This window comes from Gadus morhua, chromosome 5 (genome assembly GCF_902167405.1).
Source record: "Gadus morhua chromosome 5, gadMor3.0, whole genome shotgun sequence".
Lineage (NCBI taxonomy): Eukaryota > Metazoa > Chordata > Actinopteri > Gadiformes > Gadidae > Gadus > Gadus morhua.
Genome location: NC_044052.1, coordinates 19,989,309 through 19,996,808, shown reverse-complemented (window position 1 = coordinate 19,996,808; position 7,500 = coordinate 19,989,309). Strand labels below are relative to the sequence as shown.

The window sequence follows — 7,500 nt, the reverse complement described above, 5'->3', positions numbered from 1 at the left end:
ACCACCCAGAAACCAGCGCTTGAAACCCAACAGGTGCAGTTGAAACATCCTTTCTCTGCGCGTCTTTGTGTTTTCTCCTCTTCTACGGTTTCCTGTCCTTCCTGTTTTTAGCTTTTTTTTGTCATCACAAATACAATTGCTCTCTCTCTCTCTCTCTCTCTCTCTCTCTCTCTCTCTCTCTCTCTCTCTCTCACTCTCTCACTCTCTCTCGCTCTCGCTCTCTCTCTCTCTCTCTCTCTCTCTCTCTCTCTCTCTCTCTCTCTCTCTCTCTCCCCCTCTCTCTCTCTCTCTCTCTCTCTCTCTCTCTCTCTCTCTCTCTCTCTCTCTCTCTCTCTCTCTCTCTCTCTCTCTCACTCTCTCACTCTCTCTCGCTCTCGCTCTCTCTCACTCTCTCGCTCTCTCGCTCTCGCTCTCGCGCTCTATCCCGCGCTCTCTCTCTCTCTGTCTGTCTGTCTGTGTGTGTCTCTCTCTTTCTCTCTCTCTCTCACTCTCTCGCACACACGCAGACTCACACACAAACATAACCCCACACACACATACACAAACTACACCAACAAACACCATTGCACACCCGCAGACATCCACAAACATTAACAAATACCAATGCTAACTCATGCTAATAGACCAACAGACGCCATCAAACACCAACAAACACCCCCGTTAGCCTCTAGCTTCTGATGTGCTAGCCAGGTGAAGCCTGGGAATTGAACCATCCTCCTAAATCCACCTATGGAAGACCGGCACTCCAACTCCCAGCAGCTGATGTAAACGTTAGTGGAGGACCAGCAGTGTTATGATGCCCTGTGTTTTCCGCCCAGGACTGGGGAACAAATGACGGATGATCTGTTTGTCATTGCAGGCTCGTTTCTGTACATTCAGCTGAATCGCCCGATATGGCCCTTCTTACCCTGAATGTAATCCTCTTGACTGATAATATCGTACCACATTTGTATTTAAATCAGTGTGAAGAATGCAGAATCGGGTGCAAATCGTTCGTATCTCATATTCTGCTCACAGCTGTAAATATGAATGATATAGCAGGTATTGCTGCTGTGTGGGGTTTTTGATATTTGTGTATTTGATCGTATTTCGATAGTGCTGCTGGTGTGTTTCTCGTTTAATGGATGTTGTGCGGGTTGTTCCGCGAGGGTTTCTCTCCAGAATTTCCCTGTCCAGAATAACAATATGTGTTTTAGTATGCCTTTCAACTACTACAGTGCTTATCCTCCTAGCATCAAGAGTGGTTCCGAATCGATACCCATACCCAGGGTGTCCGCGCATCCTTAAAAAGTCTTCAAAGTCTTAAATTCATGTTTCTAAATTGAAGGCCTTAAAAAGTCTTAAATTCGTTACAAATGTCATATGCTGGCCTTCAATACTGTAACTCAAGGTCTTAAATTTGTCGGGACAGGACTATTTTTTCTCTTTTTTTCTCGTGGGACTTTTCAGGAAGGACATGTAGAGAGGCTTCTTTCTTGCTAGCTGCATATATAAACGATTATCTGCGTGCTTGCTAGCTAGTCTGCGACAATGGGTAGGTGCAAATTCGAGGACAGTTGGCTGGAAGACGACCTTTTCCGAAGGTGGCTCGCGTCTGTTGCCGACCCCCACCATCGCGTGTTTTAGGTCTTTAATTTCATTCAAGGTGGTATTAAAAAGGTCTTAAAAAGTCTTAAATTTGACTTGCTGAATCCTGCAGATACCCTGCCCATACCACGTGATTAGCTCATTTACAGGCAAATAACATGCCCAACACGTGCAGTGTTATGCTGCGTTGGTTAACGGAGGTGGAAAGTCGGAATGGGAAACACGTCATCTCCAACCTACGTGTGCGTTCAAGCTATAAAGTCGGGAAAACATGGATGCTCAAACTCTGGGTTTACTAGGGGGATTTATAATGCTAATACTCCTAGATGATAATCAAAGTGGAACAATAGTAAAGGTAAGAGGTGCTGAGCGTGGTTAGAAGGGGTTCCTAATACATCTAACATCAAAACACTATCCTACTGGGGAATACGGCCTCTGGTGTTCATATTATTAATATTAATTTATGTAATTACAACTATATGCTTTGGCTGCGTCATTACCGACACCATCACTGCTGCACACACTCACGCACGAACGCACGCGCGCACGCGCGCACGCACACGCACACGCATAAGCACACACACACGCACGCACGCACTCACGCACGCACGCACTGTCACACACACACACGCACACGCACACACGCACTGTCACTCACACACAAAAACACACACACACACACACACACACACACACACACACACACACACACACACACACACACACACACACACACACACACACAGTCCCCCGTGCCCTTCAGCTCCCCTGCAGAGTGGGAGTAGAGAGGGAGGGGGGAGAGCTGGAATGCAGCAGGGTATTTAAGTAAGGGTGTCTGGTGCCCGGGCAGGGTCGCCGTGGTTACAGCCCCCCTCTGCCCATCCCGCTAGTGATGGCTTTGATGTCGGAGCAAACGAGCCTATCGCCTTTCACCTACCCTCCACGGTATGGGACGTCCCGGTGCAGACATGTGAAAGATACAGTACATGATACAGTACATGATACAGGACATGATACAGTACATGGTACATAAATGATACATACATGATACAGGACATGATACAGTACATGATACATAAATGATATAGTACATGATACAGTACATGATACAGTACATGATACAGTACATGATACAGTGCATGATACAGTACATGATACAGGACATGATACAGGACATGATACAGTACATGATATAGTACATGATACTGTACATGATACATACATGATACATACATGATACAGTACATGATACAGTACATGATACAGTACATGATACAGTACATGGTACAGAACATGATACAGAACATGATACAGTACATGATACATACATGATACAGTACATGATACATAAATGATATAGTACATGATACAGTACATGATACAGTGCATGATACAGTACATGTTACAGTACATGATACATAAATGATATAGTACATGATACAGTACATGATACAGTACATGATACAGAACATGATACAGTACATGATACAGTACATGATACAGAACATGATACAGAACATGATACAGTACATGATACATACATGATACAGTACATGATACAGTACATGATACATACATGATACAGTACATGATACAGGACATGATACAGTACATGGTACAGGACATGATACAGTACATGATACAGTACATGATACATACATGATACAGTACATGGTACAGGACATGATACAGTACATGATACAGTACATGATACATACATGATACAGTACATGGTACAGGACATGATACAGTACATGATACAGGACATGATACAGTACATGATACAGGACATGATACAGGACATGATGTAGTACATGATACAGTAGAAAGATGAAAAAACACATTCATGATTCAGTACATTATGCAGTAGAAACATGATGAACTACAAACATGTTACAGTAGAGACATGATAATCTATTCTACATACTCTACTGCACCTCATGTATGGAGAAAGAGAGAGAGAGAGAGAACATAATGTGGGTCACCTCAGGGTTGTTCGGAGATATGTTCTGCGCTAGTGATGGCTTTGATGTCGGAGCAAACGAGCCTATCGCCTTTCACCTACCCTCCACGGTATGGGACGTCCCGGTGCAGACATGTGAAAGATACAGTACATGATACAGTACATGATACAGGACATGATACAGTACATGGTACATAAATGATACATACATGATACAGGACATGATACAGTACATGATACATAAATGATATAGTACATGATACAGTACATGATACAGTACATGATACAGTACATGATACAGTGCATGATACAGTACATGATACAGGACATGATACAGGACATGATACAGTACATGATATAGTACATGATACTGTACATGATACATACATGATACATACATGATACAGTACATGATACAGTACATGATACAGTACATGATACAGTACATGGTACAGAACATGATACAGAACATGATACAGTACATGATACATACATGATACAGTACATGATACATAAATGATATAGTACATGATACAGTACATGATACAGTGCATGATACAGTACATGTTACAGTACATGATACATAAATGATATAGTACATGATACAGTACATGATACAGTACATGATACAGAACATGATACAGTACATGATACAGTACATGATACAGAACATGATACAGAACATGATACAGTACATGATACATACATGATACAGTACATGATACAGTACATGATACATACATGATACAGTACATGATACAGGACATGATACAGTACATGGTACAGGACATGATACAGTACATGATACAGTACATGATACATACATGATACAGTACATGGTACAGGACATGATACAGTACATGATACAGTACATGATACATACATGATACAGTACATGGTACAGGACATGATACAGTACATGATACAGGACATGATACAGTACATGATACAGGACATGATACAGGACATGATGTAGTACATGATACAGTAGAAAGATGAAAAAACACATTCATGATTCAGTACATTATGCAGTAGAAACATGATGAACTACAAACATGTTACAGTAGAGACATGATAATCTATTCTACATACTCTACTGCACCTCATGTATGGAGAAAGAGAGAGAGAGAGAGAACATAATGTGGGTCACCTCAGGGTTGTTCGGAGATATGTTCTGCGTAACAATCCTGGGGGTCAGCGGGGGTCGGACGTGGTTGGCATGGCGACAACATCGGCCTGCCATCGCAGACGACAGATTTGAAAGGGTGTGTGAATGGATTTGCGCTGTTCTTTCACATGGGGGACGGACACGCACACACACACTCACACTCAAGTACACACACACACACACACGTACACACACACACACACACGCACACACAATTTCAAGGTGCGCTGCAGGTTCTGAATGAGGTCTTGATTTGAGTCACCGCGACATGTTTGCTGTCGCTTCTCGCCTGCACCGGAAGATTTAAGGTTTCCGTGGCAACCATAGAAATAAGAATACCACAAAAGATAAAAATAAATAAAAATAATTATATTTCATGGTCGTGAGGTATGAGACGTGGTTTAGGTTTATGTTTGGGTCTGTCTTGAAGATGACAGGTTATATAAGGAGGGTTTGTCACTGAAATGAGGAGCAAAATGCCAGAGAGGGAAAGATGGAGGCAGAGGTGAGATGGGACATGTGTCACAAAGCTGAGCTGGACATCGATTTGGAGCGTGGTGCGTGAAGTTCAGGCGGGGAACACTGTTGGAGTCCGAGCTCTTCTTACTTCTGAATCCAACTTTATTCTAGTCTTCTTCTCCTCCTGCTCCTCTACCTCTCCCTCACCTTCACTCTTCTCTCCTCCTCTCTTCTCCTCCTCCAGTTTTCCTTTCCACGGTCTCCCCTTTTCTCTCCTCCTGTACCTTCATCTATTCTCTTGTTCCCTCGTCTCGTTTCCTTTCCTCTCCTCTCCTCCCTCCTCCATCTTTATCGGCTCTCTGTTCACCCCTTCTCTCTCCTCTCCTCCCTCTCCTCCCTACCTACTGTCTCTCCTGTTCTCCTCTTCTTCCTCTCCTCCCCTCCCTCCCTCTCCTCCCCCTCCTCCCCTCCCTCCCTCTCCTCCCCCTCCTCTCCTCGCCTCCCTCTCCTCCCCGTCCTCCATCTCCCCTCTGTTCAGCTTTCCTCTCTCCTTCCTCTCTTCCCCTCCCTTTATCTCCCCTCCCTCCCCCCCTCCCTCCCCCCCTCCCTCCCTCCCTCCCTCCCTCCCTCCCTCTCTGTAAAGATGCTGACGAGTATTTTCAATCAAGGTTGGGCATCGGAGCAGGAGGGACAGCGAGTGACTGCCAACGTGCTGTTGTTCAGGACTGTAGTCAGGACAAAGAACAGCGCAACACACACCGTGACGCAGGGATTCACAAGGTCATAGGTCAGGGGTCAGACTTTGGGCAGAGTCTTTGGATTTCGTGCGGTCAATACCTGCTTTCCGCCGGCCGAAAAACATTGAAACATGTTTTTCGTCGATGGATTCAAGCTTCCAGGATTTCGTGTTTGCAAAACCGCAGGAAGTGCCTGTATGGAAACTCAATAGTGTAAAAATAGTACAATAGTCCAAAGCACATAAACACGGCGACATTCAATCCGTCCCTGCCCAGGTGCCTGCTGCAGCCTGGGTCTGATGTGGTGAATATTGTATGACATGGGATTCATAAAGGGTTTGCATTTCAACGCTCAGTGACACCTCCTGTGCGTTCACTCTGGATAGTACTAATAGTTGCATTTGTAGAAGAGAAAAACACTTTTTAGTCAAGGTCCTACATTTTAGTAGTGATGTTGACATCTGTTAGGTGAGGTGTAGGTATTTCAAAAGGTCTCCCCCACAACTCAAGTATTAAGTGAGTTACATGATTTTTTTTCTTTTTTACATGAACCACACCATTTCCTATTAAAGGAGTCGATCCATTTTATATTCAAGTCGTCAGCCCGTTCTGAACTCCATACCTTCTGTGAATTGATTTTCTTTGAAACACTCCCAAGGTCTCGGAGGTTACAGAATATGATAGCTTAAAGTTAAATCCGTTTTTTTCCCCTCAATCAATCTTTTTCGATTCAACCTCAAAGTTCTGTGACATGACTCGGCTTGTTCCAGCACGGAACCGCAAGCACACAGACGGAACCTTGAGAACCAAACCCAAGGGGATTCTGGGACATATGTTGTACGTCCTGGCACTTAATGTACGCACTTATAGTGTCTGTTGTACGTCCTGGCACTGAAAAGTAGTACTTAGTTGTGTAGCATCTTATCCTGGCTATCTTTGTTGTATACGAGGATTGGTTTAACCTAACTTGGCCCTTGGTTCGATGAACATCCTTACCGTACCGACAGCGATATATTGTTTCTCCTTCTTCTGACCAATGTACTTATTGTAAAACGTTTTGGATAAAGCGTTTTTACGTTGTTCCCCGCCTAAATGTAAATGTCAATCTATACCCCATTTTGTATGCCGCTGTCTTTATGTCCTCCTAATACGGCACTTATTATTTAAATGCACTCTGGTTGGAGAGATGGTGTTTGTGTTTGATTTTAGAATGAGGGTTTCAGAACAGTGTAACGTCCTGGATGGTGACGATGGTTCAAACTGCCTAATGGCACCTTTTTGGCCAGTACAGCCGACCTTAAAGGGAAATGTCACCCATTTCCATTAAGCTTTGTATCGTTAGAAACCAACTCATATTTTTGAACGGTCGTGCGTCATTCCCTTATTTTCTGGAGAGACTGGAGAGATCCGTATCGATCTCCAACACTTCCTGTTTAAGATGACGCAATGTGACGATTTTTGCGTAGAAGTAAATAGGAAGTGTAAGAGGGGAGGATTCTCGTAAGACTACAAGCACAAGGGGGTGGGACCCACTGGGGAGTGGCCAGCGAAGCTGTGCATCGTGGTGCATGCTGGGAGTTGTTGTC

General features: G+C 43.9%; 1 protein-coding gene across 1 annotated transcript in view; it reads left to right on the top strand.

The window, feature by feature from the left end:
- pacs2 (phosphofurin acidic cluster sorting protein 2) overlaps window positions 1-7,500 on the top strand; it is a gene marked incomplete in the record, with an annotated part of 51,782 nt that overhangs the window by 18,118 nt on the left and 26,164 nt on the right.